Raw genomic sequence first — 12,655 nt, 5'->3', positions numbered from 1 at the left:
AAGGGGAAATTCGAGCTTGGAACATTATGTGGTTGACTTCTATGATTTTAAGATGTTATTGATGCAATGTTTTCATTGTTTACTCAAATTTATCATGAATTTCCATTTCTTCCATGTTTGGTTATTACGGTTGCATGTAGTGCATCACTAGGGGAATTCAGACTCTTTGCAAAATGTTTTGATAAATTCTATTTTTGGCATAACTCTTGCATTGTATATCAAAATTGGACAAATTTTCTATGCATTTGGCGTACCAAAATCCATTCTATCTAACTTTTCGGACTTACATACTACGTGTGATAACTCCCTCCGGAAAATCCAAAAAATAAACTTTGAATTTTCGCTTAGAATGTTAGTGATGCATAATTTTGGTTGTTAGTGATGCATAATTTTCGCTTAGAATGTTGTGTCCTATGATTTTAGAATGTTAGTGATGCATAATTTTGGTTGTTAGTGATGCATAATTTTCGCTTAGAATGTTGTGTCCTATGATTTTAGAATGTTAGTGATGCATAATTTTGGTTGTTCACTCAAATATAACATGAATTTCCAATTCTGCCCTCTATGGTTATTACTGTTTCACGTAGTGAATGAATAGCGGAAATTCAGGCTTGAAACTTATTGTGATTGTTTCCATTGATTTTAGGTGTTATTGTTGCAAAATTTTGATTATTTATTAAAATTTAACACGAATCTCCATTTACGCCATGTTTGGTTGTTACTGTTGCATGTAGTAAATCACAAGTGGTATTTCGAGCTCTTTGCATAGTATTTTGATAAAATCTATTTTTTGCATAACTTTTAAACTATTTATCAGAATTGGACAAATTTTATATGCATTTGGGGTAGAAAAATTCATTTTATCTGACTTTTCCTACTAGGACAAAATTTTGAAATTTTATTTTTAATTTTTCTTCTCAGGTAAATCAGTTAGCCTTTTAATTTTGGCTTGAAGCTTTTTGTGTTTGTGTCCTATGCTTTTAGGATGTTATTGATGCAAAGTTATAGTTGTTCACTCAAATATAACATGAATTTCCAATTCGGCCCTCTATGGTTGTTGTGAAGAAGATCTTGCTCCTAACCTTGACACGGTTTTGATGAAGACACCAACATAACATAAAGAAGAAAAGGAAGAATACTTTCAAAGACAATGAAGATAAAGGTTCGAGAAATTACATGGTAATCGATTACACCATTCCGAGTAACCGATTACACAATGTATGGTAATCAAAATATTCAGTTGGACAGAATGTATGGGTAATCCATTACATCCTTTCGGTAATCAATTACACAATGTGATAATCAATTACTAAGTTGGATAGAATGTTTGGGTAATTGATTATGTCAATGTTGTAATCGATTACTAAGAGTTGTTGCACTAGTTTTTAGAATCAAAATGCACAAGCTTTCACTCCAAACGAAATGGTTTCATTCCAATCAATTCCTATCTTTTCATAGAGGTGTTATGGCTGATTGGAAAGCCTATTTAAAGGTATTGAAACTCATAATTCTTACACATAACTCATATACACAATCTAAACGTTTCTAAAGTACTTGTTATGCTCTTTCTACAACTTGTTCTTAACTTTCATATTATATTTTTTGAAGTTGCCTTAAGTGTTGTTTCAAAGTTATTCAAACCTTTTGAGCATTATTACTAAGTGTATAATGAATTGTTGGATTTCAAGAGTTCATAATTTCAAATCTTGTAAAGGCAATCCTGGCCATAATTAAAGTTTTCTTCATTCAATTTGTTGAAATACTTTCTTTCACAAGGATGTTATAAGAAAGGAGATAAAGTCACTTGCAAAGTTGTTTCCAAAGAGTGACATATGTATTAGAGAGTGAGTAAGGTACAAGGAAGTCTCGAGGTGAGAATTTGCAATTACTACTCTTAATATCTAGTGAAGAAATCTCTTGTGCTGCAAGTGTACTGGACTTAACTTTTGATGGACAAGAAGGTCAACCAGTATAAAATTCTCTTAGTAATCTCTTCTCCCTAATCTCCTTAAATTTGTTTGATATTTTTCTGCATAACTTTTCTGCTGCTATTAACTATGAAATTTGCAGAAAAATATCTCACTGATTTAAGACAACTAATTCACCCCCCTCTTAATTGCCATCTCAAGCTTACAATTGGCACTAGAGCTTTTTTTAGTAAATTACTCTCAAAATTGAACCTGTATCTAAGATGGCCGCAAGATCATTTCTGGGAGAAGGTTCCAACATCAATCGCCCTCCAAGTTTTGTTGGGGAATGCTATGACTTCTGGAAAATTAGAATGAGAATCTTTATAGAATCTCAAGATCAGGATATGTGGAATACGATTGAGGAAGGACATTATGAACCTTTCAATTTTGTCAATAATGTAAGGGAAGTAAAGCCAAAATCTTCATGGAATGATGAAGACACAAAGAAGGTGCAATACGATCTCAAAGCAAAGAACATCCTCACTTCAGCACTTGGCATTGATGAATTTTTTAGAGTATCAAACTACAAATCTACTAAAGAAATGTGGGATACTCTAGAGACTACACACAAAGGAACTGAGGAAGTCGAAAGGTCGAGACTCAACACGCTCTCCCAGGAATAAGAAAAGTTTTATACGAAGCTTAGAGAGAAAATACTAGATCTCCAAAAGAGATTTACTCACCTTACAAATCATCTTATCGAAAGTGAATAGTGTCAAGATATCACTATTAGATTGCCTATGTTTTGATGAAGACAAGGATTTAATGAAAGCTTGAAGATAACTCAACAAATGAACATGCCAAGGACTCAAGAGCCTCATGTCTAGACTAGAGTCATAAATAAAGTCATCATTAATAGTCTTAGATATGTGTCTTAGTTATTGAGTCTAGGTTAGGTAAACATAGATGCAAATCTCACAAGTCCTAAAAACAATCATATCATTTACATGAGACATGCCATCTAGATTATTATATGTTCATATATATTATTTGTGCATCTTAGGCATAACATAATGGTAAAACATGTACAGTTGATAAGCATAACATATAGGTAGTTTATCATTTATTCTCTTAGCTGAAAAATATGTCAGTTAATCGAATAAGCAAGGCTTTAATCAATTAACGTGAAATCAGTTTTAACAGATAACTGAAAAACATAATTCAGTTATTCTCAATAGCCCAATAATCGATTAAAAGCGCACTTAATCGAATAACTGGGCGTTAAACAACTTTTCTATATAAACTGTGTTTTTACACCATGCTTCATACATACATTCATTCATTTTTAGAATTGCTAAGTTGCACATTTTTCGTGCTCATTGTGTGTCATATAAGCAGAGAGGAATGCATGTAAGATAGTGAGAGATAATATCATGCTTAGGGATTAAAATGTCATCCAATTGCATGTGATTAAATGTGTTCATCATTCTATCTTTTCTTGCATGATTCTTGCATTTCTTTTAGAGATTTCATAGGGTAGAAATTACATGTTTTTGTATAATTCTGATTTTATACATATTTCTGTTAATTTGTGAGATTTGTATAGGGTTTATAGTTGGTTCTTAATTGTAACATTTGAGCCATATTATGATCTAAAATACTCTGTTTTTTGTGATGTTTTTGTGATAAGGAAAGTCGGCTCTTGGTGTCTTACCACCAAAGAGATTCAGTGAGTCTTCACTAATACTTAGAAGTCTTGAGTTTAGAACATATTCTTGGCTGGGGCTAGATTGTAGGAAAGGTTTTCCTAGGCGATTAGAGTAGTCAAACCAAGGTAGGGGTTCTAGGAATTCAAGAAGGGAGCATCTAAGGTCTTGTATTGAAAGTGTGCATGCAATATACATTCGTTTCAATTTTAGTGATGAAAATCTCCAGAGATCGGAAGGGGAGACCTAGATGTAGTTTTGCAATGGACTGCAAAGCGAACCATGATAAAAATCCTTATTGCATGCTATTTCTATCCCTTATCTCTTTAATTTTCAAGTTGTTTAATTGCCTATTTTAGATGATATTTTGAATACTGTAATTCTGCCATATAGAGATTAATTTTGTTCAAATATATTTGTTGTATCGTTTCTGTAATATCGGAGAGTGGTTGTGCAAACAAGCCATTCAACAACTTTCTATTTTGTGCAATTTAATCGATTAAGTCATTAAGTTAATCGATTAATTGGGCATTTTCTAGAATAGGGCTTTGGTGCGAAAAGCGGTATTTGGGATCCGTGAAACCTATTGAACCCCTCTTCTAGGTGTGTTCTGTCCACTGATACCTAACACTAATTACACTTGGAAAAATATTAAAAAAATAGTGACTTTAACTTAAAATTTCTAAGGTCACTTACTAGAACATGGCAACCAAAAGTTATAGTCATTTCTGAAAAGAAAAGTTTATCAAAAATGTCCTTGGCTTCCTTATTTGGTATATTGCAGGAACACGAATTGGAACTCAGCCAACTTGACCAAAATGAAGAGCAAGAAAAGAAGAAGAAAAACATCTCTCTGAAAGAAAAGGCAGATAGATATGACTCATCAGGAGATGAATCAGAAAAAGAAGAGATAGAAGACATAAGTTATTTGTAAGGAGTTCAGCAAGTTCCTTAAAAGGAACAAAGGCACTAAAACTGGACAAATGAAAAACTTCACCAAGAATAATGACGCCTCCACTTCAAACCAAAACTTCATATGTTTTGAATGTGTTAAATCCGATCATATGAAGATGGATTGTCCAAACCTGAAAAAGAATGCCTTCAAAGGAAAAAATGAAATCAGGATTGGACAAAGAGCCTACATAGGTTGGGAAGACAATGATACCAGTTCTGCCTTGGAACTAGAAAATGAAGAACAAACACATCTTTCACTAATGACATCTCATCATTCTGATGATGAAGACGAAAATTTGAGATTTGTCTACAGTCTATGATACTTGGACAACAACTACTCAAATCACAGGACGGGCGAAAAAAAATAAGTTCTTTGTCCTTACTCCAAGGGACAAAGGCTATGTCACATATGGTGATATCAAACAAGGAAAAAGACTTGGAGTTGGTAGAATAGGAAAGCCACCTTCAACAACTATAGAAGGAGTATTGTATGTTGAGGGACTCAAGCACAACTTGTTGAGCACAAGTCAACTATGTGACAAAGGATTCAATGTGTCATTCTACCCTCATAAGTGCTTCATCGAAAGTAAGGACTCTAAAAACTCTAAACTAATTGGTAAGAGGATAAATAATATATATATATATATGTGTGTGTGTGTGTGTGTGATTGATTTAGATTCTTCTTTACCAATAAAATGTTTATTTGCTAATAATATTCATGATGTATGGCTTTGGCATAGGAGAATTTCTCATATTCATATGGATCATTTGAATAAACTGATTAAGAAAGATTTGGTTGTTGGTTTACCCAAAATAAAGTTTGTTAAAGACAAACTATGTAGTGCTTTTCAAATGGGTAAACAAACAAAAACTTCTTTCAAACCTAAGCATATGGTTTCTTCCGATAGACCATTGTCGTTACTACACATGGACTTATTTGGCCCCTTTAGGACCAAAAGTTATGGTGGTAACTACTATGCTCTTGTTATAGTAGACAATTATTCAAGATATACTTGGACTCTCTTCTTAGTTCATAAGAATGAGGAATTCAATGCCTTTAGTGAATATGCTAAAAGAGTTCAAAATGAAAAATCACTTAGAATCGCTGCTATAAGAAGTGATTATGGGGGAGAATTTCAAAATGCTTCTTTTGAAGAATTTTGTGATGATGTTGGTATCAATCACAATTTTTCTACTCCTAGAACACCACAACAAAATGGTGTTGCAAAGAGAAAGAATTGGTCCTTAGAAGAACTTTCTCTTACAATGTTGAATAAAACCAATCTCCCAAAATACTTTTGGGCTGATGCAGTTAGTACAACATGTTATATTTCAAACAGAGTTCTTATAAGACCAATTCTCAAGAAAACCACCTATGAACTCTTTAAAGGTAGAAAACCAAACATTTCTCATTTGCATGTATTTGGTTGTAAATTTTTTGATTTAAATAATGGTGAAGACAATTTAGGCAAGTTTGATGCAAAAGTCCATGAAGGACTCTACCTACACTACTCTCTTACGAGTAAAGCTTACAGAATTTCCAATAAAAGAACTCTAGCCATGGAAGAATCTATTTATGTGTCTTTTGATGAAACCAATCCTATAATAAAGGATGGGTTAACTCTTGATGAAGAGGACTTGCCATGTTCCCCATTAACAGAAGAATCTTTTAGCAATGCAACAATCAATACTGAGCATTTGAAAATGAATGATACTCTATCTTCTGAAGAAGAGCATATTCATTCTGATTTACCCAAAGAATTGAGAACTCATCGAGATCATCCTATCGACAACATTATTTGTGGCATAAGTAAGGGTGTCACTACCCATTTAAAGCTAAATGATGCTTGTTTAAACATGACCTCCGTTTCTCAAATAGAACCAACCAAGATTGATGATGCAATCGAGAATGAACATTGGATTCTTGCTATGCAGGAAGAGTTAAACCAGGTTGAGAGAAATGAAGTTTGGGAACTTGTTCCTAGACCAGATAATAGGCATGTTATAGGAACTCGTTGGTATTCCGTAATAAATTAGATGAAAATGCAATCATTGTTAAAAGTAAAAGCTAGACTGGTAGCACAAGGATACAATCAGGAAGAAGGAATATATTTTGATGAAACCTTCGCTCATGTTGCTAGACTTGAAGCTATTCGGTATTACTTGCATATGCTTGATCTCTAAATTTTCAGTTATATCAAATGGACGTAAATCTTTGCATAATACTTTCATAAATTCTATTTTTGGCATAACTTTTGAACTATTTATCAGAATTGGGAAAATTATATATGCATTTGGGGTACAAAAATGAATTATGACTGAAAACTTCCTCCTGAAAATTCAAAAACACCAATTTTTCCATTTCTTATCTATTTTTTGAAGTTTTACTTTGAATTTTTCTTGTTCAATTAAATCAGTTAGGCTTTGAATTTTGGCTTGAAAATTTTTATGGTTGTGTCCTATGAATTTAGGATTTTATTGATGCAAAGTTTTCGTGGTTCGTTCAAATATGAGATGAATTTCCAATTCTACCCTCTATGGTTGTTGTACATTGTGCATGACTAGGGATATTCCGACTTGAAACATTTTGTGGTGGTTTCCTACGATTTTAGGATGTTATTGATGCATAGTTTTGGTTTCCAACTCAAATTTAACACGAATTTCCATTTCTATCATGTCTAGTTGTTACTATTGCATGTAGTGAATCCCTACGGGAAATTCGGGCTATTTGCAAAGTATTTTGATAATATCTATTTTTCGCATAACTTTTGAACTGTTTACAAGATTTGGACAAATTATATTTGAATTTAGTGTAGAAAAATCCATTTTATTAAATTTTTCATACTTTGACTGAAAAGTCCCTCCTGAAAATTCGAAAAACCCTTTTTTTCCATTTCTTTTGTATTTTTGAAGTTTTATTCTGAATTTGTCTTGAATTTTACTTGTTCAGTTAAATCAGTTAGACTTTAAATTTTTTCTTGAATCTTTTAGTGGTTGTGTCTTGTGATTTTAGGATGTTATTGCTGCAAAGTTTTGGTTGTTCACTCAAATATAACATGAATTTCAGATTATGCCCTTTGTGGTTGTTACTGTTGCGTGTAGTGCATAACTTGGGGAAATTCGGGCTGGAAACTTTTTGTGGTTGTTTCCTATGATTTTAGAATGTTATTGATCCAAATTTTTGATTGATTACTAAAATTTAACAATAATTCCCATTTCTGCCCTGACTAGTTGTTAGTGTTGCATGTATTGCATCACTCGGGGAAATTCGGGCTCTTTGCTTAGTATTTTGATAATTATATTTTTGGCATCACTTTTGAACTGTTTATATGAATTGGGAAAATTATATTTGCATTTGGGGTTGAAAAATCAACTCTATATGTCTTTTCACAATACCTCTGAAAACTCCTTCCTAAAAATCCGAAAAATCCTTTTTTCCATTTGTTTTCTATTTTTGAAGTTTTATTTTCAATTCGTCAGGAAATTTTTGTGGTTCAGTTAAATCAGTTATGCTCTTAATGTTGGCAAGCAACATTTTCTAGTTGGGTCCTGTGATTTTAGGATGTTATTGATACAAAGTTTTGGTTGTTCACTCAAATATAACATGAATTTCCAATTTTCCCGTCAATGGTTGTTACACATTGTGCATGACTAGAGGAAATTCGGGATTTAAACATTTTGTGCTTGTTTCCAATTATTTTAGGATGTTATTGATGCAAGGTTTTGGTTGTTAACTCAAATTTAACACGAATTTCCATGTCTGGTTGTTCCTGTTCGGGCTTTGTGCATAGTATTTTGAAATTTGTATCAGAATTGGATAAATTATATATTCATTTAGGGTAGAAAAATCCATTCTATCAGACTTTTAATACTACACCTAAAAACTCCCTCATGAAAATCCGAAAAAATCATTTTTTCCATTTCTTTTCTAATTTTTAAGTTTTATTTTGAATTTATCTTGTTCAGTTAAATCAGTGAGGCTTTAAATGTTGGCTTGAAATTTTTTGTGGTTGTGTCCTGTGATTTTAGGATGTTATTGCTGCAAAGTTTTGGTTGTTCACTCAAATATAACATGAATTTCCAATTATTCCTTTATGGTTGTTATTGTTTGACGTAGTGCATGACTAGGGGAAATTCGGGCATGAAACTTTTTGTGGTTGTTTTCTATGATTTTAGAATGTTATTGATGCAAACTTTTGATTGTTTACTCAAGTTTAACAAGAATTCCCATTTATGCCCTGACTAGTTGTTAGTGTTGCATGTAGTACATCACTAGGGGAATTCAGGCTCTTTGCATAGTATTTTGATAAATTATACTTTTGGCATCACTTTTGAACTGTTTATTTGAATTGGACAAATTATTTATGCATTTGGGGTTGAAATATCCATTATATTTGTCTTTTCACACTACCTCTGAAAATTCCATCCTGAAAATCCAAGAAAACCCATTTTCCATATCTTTTTTATTTTTGAATTTTTATTTTGAATTTGTCATGAATTGTTCTTGTTCAGTTAATTTAGTTTGGATTTTAATGTTGGCTAGAAACATTTTTTGGTTGAGTTTTGTGAGTTTAGAATGTTATTGATGCAAAGTTTTGGCTGTTCACTCAAATAAAACATGAATTTCCAATTTTGTCCTCAGTGATAGTTGCACTAGGGGAAATTCGGGATTGAAACTTCTTGTGGTTGTTTCCAATGGGGATATTCGAGATTGAAACTTTGTGGGGTTGTTTCCTATGATTTTAGGATGTTAGTGATGCAAAGTTTTGGTTGTTTATTCAAATTTAACACGAATTTCCATTTCTACCCTGTCTGGTTGTTATTTTTCTATTTCTACCCTGTCTGGTTGTTTCCTATGATTTTAGGATGTTAGTGATGCAAAGTTTTTCCATAGTATTTTTATAAATTTTATTTTTGGCATAGTGTTTGAAATGTTTATCAGAATTGGACAAATTATATATGCATTTGGGGTAGAACAATCCATTATATCAGACTTTTCATACTACATCTAAAAATCCCTCCTGAAAATCCGAAAAAACCATTTTTTCCATTTCTTCTCTATTTTTGAAATTTGACTTTGAATTTTTCTTGTTCACTTATATCAGTTAGGCTTTGAGTTTTAGCTTGAAACCTTTTGTGGTTGTTTCCTTTGATTTTAAGATATTATTGATGCAATGTTTTGGTTTTTTACTCAAATTTAACACTAATTTCCATTTCTGACCTGTCTACATGTTAGTGTTGAATTGATAAGGGTCTAAAATACATAATTTTCATACAATTTTCATGGCCCTTATGCTATGCAAATCATGCAAAACCAACTTAATTCAACACTTTTTATTTAAATTGTCATATTTTGATTGTATATTTTGTCCACTTCTTTTCCACATCTTTGTGTGAAGTTTTTAGGAAAAATCAAGAAAAGAAAAATTCAGAAAATTAGTCAAGCAAGGAAGTGTCCACATAAGCCACTTTTGATAAAGACATGGCAGGCTAAGTGCTTGGCCAAAGAATCGATCAAAGACATGAAGTTGCCCACTAAGCATCCTATCGTGGACAACAGGGCTGCACAGCTGATCTGACACCAACTTGGCATAGTCAGACTCAAGTTTGGCACAAGCCAACCTACTGAAGTAGGCAGCTCATCCTACACCTGGACCCCCCATCTTTGAACCACACACCCTGCCAAATAGGACAACCTGCTCAAGTAGGAAGCTTAGCGGTGCCACCAAAGTAGGCTGGCGGGCTGGACCCATCAAGTGGCTAACTTAGCTTGGCCACTAGGCAATGATGGTACCATGCATGACCTCATTTGACAAGGCCCCTGAGCACTTTTCAGAATAGCCTATTCAAGTACCCACAAGTACCTTTAGTGAGTCAACAACAAGTAGCTGACCAAGCTGCTTAGCCAAGGACCAAACCCATGCTGAAGGGTTTGGTGCGCCTGACATGGACAAAGAGGGCCAAGTGGTGACCTAGTTGCCTATAAATAGAGGCCCTATTCCAACATTGTAAATACAATTCATTCTTTAGTTCTTCTCTCCAAAAACACTTCTCTCTAGAAATCTTGTACTTTGGGGGCATAGTTCCAAACTAGTTCATAGGTAATTCTTGTAATTTTCTCTTAGTATTCAAGAGGAGAAAGAAGTTGGCAAATGTGATCCAAAAGTTAATTTTATAATCTCATTTGGGACTAAAAGCATTTCATCCTTGGATAGATGGCCCATGCTCCTACATATTCATTCGGATTATGGTGTAATGTCATTTCTTTTCTTTATTTGTATCATATTTTGATTTCAATATATTCAAGTTATTACTTTTGGTTATATTTTATTCTTTAAGAAGTTCTTAATACGGTTTTAGCTTGATCACCTATAACTTGATTTAAAGATCCAAAACTCCTTCTTCTTAAGGTATTGACAAGCGAACTATCACCTACAACATAGTTCACTTTCCATATCAAAACATCTATTTTAAGTAACTTATGTTCAAGGCTTAATAAAGTTAACGGAGCATGAAATAGGGTGGGACAATATACTCTGACGAGTGACAATTAATTATTATTTACTATATTGCGTAAGGTTTGAAAATCATCTTTCCATACTAGGACACTAGATGGGGCATTAAGAATTCGTGTTTGAAATTAACCAGAGTATAAGACATAAGTTGATTTAACATTTCCAAAATCATTTGAGTAAGAAATAATTTCATATTTCAAACCAATTTTCTCCTCAAGAATTTGTGAATATTAGTTTATGTTTCCTTGTTAACCTTTTTATGCAACATAACACAAAATTCATCAAAAAGTTGTTAATCATTATTTTTGCTATAATATGCCTATATGATTTTCTGCTATGAATGCAATTCCCTTTGGATCGACATAACCTTATACTATACTACAATTGAATCTTGAAAGAGAAGCAAGTGTAAAATAGTAAAGTGTTAACTTATAAATTTTATTTATTGATTAAAAATTCCTAAAAACATTGGTTCAAAACAATCCATGGTTTGTAACTTGGTACATAGGAATAATATGCAAAAAGTGCAATTCAATTAATGGATTATTACTTAAACAATAAAAGAGTGATGAATAATAAATCTAACCGCTAATATTTACTTTCTGACAATTAATTTCCGCAACTAACATTTACTTTCGGTCATTTAATTTCCGCAACTAATATTTAATTTCCGTCATTTACTTTTCCGCAACTAACATTTATTTATTGCGTTATTCTTTCTACCAACCCTTCGAAAGAAGTGGTATAATTAACTGTTAATTTTATTCTTTTGTGCATTTTATTATTCTTTTATAGCAACCTTTCATAAGAAATGGTATGGTTAACTTAATAAAATGAGATTGAGCTTTATGGTATGGTTAAAAGGAACCCGAAAAATGATTAAATAAGTAAAGTCACCAATTAAATAAATTGTTCATCACTCATCACTCTAATATAATTAAATAAACTTGCAAGGCAACCCGATTTATCCTTTCAACAAAGTGACACATTTGTTGTTGAAGGGGGAATTGGGTTGTCCAAAATTTTGCTTTCAACAAATTGGCGCCTTTGCCGAGGAATTGCTTTCTACTAGAAATTTTTTATATAGTTTGTTATTACATTAATAATTGTGCATAAAAAATTTCTTTTTACTTTTTGTACAAATCTAATTTTTTTAATTTGCATAAAAATGTGAATTACAAACTTTTTAAATTAATTTCTTTTTCTTACTAATCTTTCTTTGGAAATAGACAAATTTCCTTTGTGTGTTTTATTTCAGGAAAATGGATCAACATCTTGCTATCCAAACTTAAATAAACAATTTCATAAAGAAGTTTCAACAGAAGCTCAACAAGGTTCACCAAAAGTTACAAGAATTGCCAAATCATTTAGAGAAGGCAAAGGAACAAAAACTTTGGTGTCTTGGATGTGCTAATCAAAAGATGGACTATTTCATCAACAAGCGACCACCATATCACGAATCTCAAAACAAACTTGAGGAAATACTAGGGCGATTCATGCAGACCACCATCAGGCATCGAATGATCATAGATGATGCTATCAAAAATATGGGGGACTAGATCAAGTACAT

Source organism: Lupinus angustifolius, chromosome LG11, assembly GCF_001865875.1.
Source record: "Lupinus angustifolius cultivar Tanjil chromosome LG11, LupAngTanjil_v1.0, whole genome shotgun sequence".
Classification (NCBI taxonomy): Eukaryota; Viridiplantae; Streptophyta; class Magnoliopsida; order Fabales; family Fabaceae; genus Lupinus; species Lupinus angustifolius.
Note: the sequence above shows the minus strand (reverse complement) of the source record.